Source organism: Hylobates moloch, unplaced genomic scaffold (assembly GCF_009828535.3).
Source record: "Hylobates moloch isolate HMO894 unplaced genomic scaffold, HMol_V3 SCAFFOLD_8, whole genome shotgun sequence".
In the NCBI taxonomy this organism is placed as follows: domain Eukaryota; kingdom Metazoa; phylum Chordata; class Mammalia; order Primates; family Hylobatidae; genus Hylobates; species Hylobates moloch.
Genome location: NW_026652283.1, coordinates 89880718 through 89882331, shown reverse-complemented (window position 1 = coordinate 89882331; position 1614 = coordinate 89880718). Strand labels below are relative to the sequence as shown.

Here is a 1614-nt window from a genome sequence, read left to right as displayed (position 1 = left end):
TCCAAACATGTCAGCTATTGTTGCACTACAGTTTTTAATACGCGATCATTCTTTTTTTTTTTTTTTTTTGAGATGAAGTCTTGCTCTGTTGCCTAGGCTGGAGTGCAGTGGCACAATCTTGGCTCACTGCAACCTCCACCTCCCGGGTTCAAGCGATTCTCCTGCCTCAGCCTCCAGAGCAGTTGGGACTATAGGCACATGCCACCACTCCCAGCTAATTTTTGTATTTTTAGTAGAGACAGGGTTTCACCATATTAGCCAGGCTGGTCTCAAACTCCTGACCTCGTGATCCACCCACCTCGGCCTCCCAAAGTGCTGGGATTACAGGCATGAGCCGTCACACCCGGCCAATGTGTGATCATTCTTAATGCCCAAGCAGAGATGAGGGTTAGGCCAGGAACTGCACTCTCTTTCATAGTTTATCACTAAACATAGTTGGACCATGAAAAGAAAAAGAAAAGAAAACCTGTTTCACTCAAAATTAGATAATTTCCTCCAGAGAGTAATAAATGAGAGACTGTCTTAACTTGATTAAAGGAAGCTTCAAGAAAATGAGTGTAAACCTCTTACTTAATGATAAAACAGTAGACTCTTTCCCAAGATAAAAATGAATGTTACTTAGGCTGCAAGGATAAATGACAGATGAGTTGAGAGTGCTGCATAAAGGGCCAGAAATGGACAAATTCCAGACAGAAGATTGGCTGACCAAATTGATGACCCCCATTTCATAAGGTATTGTGTCCTAGCAAGTGGGGAGATAAGACGTGAGAGAAGTCTCTGATACAACTGCTTTGAGTGAAGGGCTCACATATTCTCTTTTCTTTCCTTTTTTATAACTTTGAAAAATCATCTTTAAAATTTCAAATTTTGACCATCAACATAAAATATTCAAGACACTTGGTACTATATAATATATAGGCAACAGAAGAGGAGAAACCTTATTTTAAGTATGTAAATATCATCTGCCACATTAAGGTAGGGATTTCTCATATCAATTCTACATAGTGCTAATTTTTGTATTTTTCGTAGAGATGGGGTTCCACCCTGTTGGCCAGGCTGGTCTCGAACTCTTGACCTCAAGTGATCCTCCCTCCTCGGCCTCCCAAAGTGCTGGGACTACAGACATGAGCCACCGTGCCAGGCCAAAGCACAAGTCTTTTAGAAATGTTTAAATAGCTTATCTGATCGCAGTATCACCATGTGAATATTTTCTAACTTTTCCAACTTAATTCTATATTGAAAAATAAGTTGCTTGGCCTGGAATAGTCCCTAGATACATTTAAGAACAATTTTTTTACACTTGATCTTAGCCAAAAGGCCGAGAAGCGATAAGAACAATTTTTTAAAAAATTAATATTATTTTAAATAAATTACAGTTGTATACATTTAAGGGATACACTGTGATGTGTTGATATAGGTATACCATATGGAATAATTAAATCAAGCTAATTAACATATCTGTCATCTCACTTATTTTTTCTGAGGAGACATTTGAAATTTACCCTCTTAGTTATTTTGAAATATACATTATTATTGACTATAATCACCCTGATGTGCAATAGATCTCAAAACTTACTCCTTAAGTGGGGAAGTGAGACAAGGGTGGAAATAGGC

At 38.2% G+C, this 1614-nt stretch overlaps 1 pseudogene; it reads right to left on the bottom strand.

Moving 5' to 3' along the window:
* Positions 1 to 1204: 1204 nt before the first annotated feature.
* Positions 1205 to 1330, bottom strand: LOC116474068 (U2 spliceosomal RNA; annotated as a pseudogene).
* Positions 1331 to 1614: the final 284 nt, after the last annotated feature.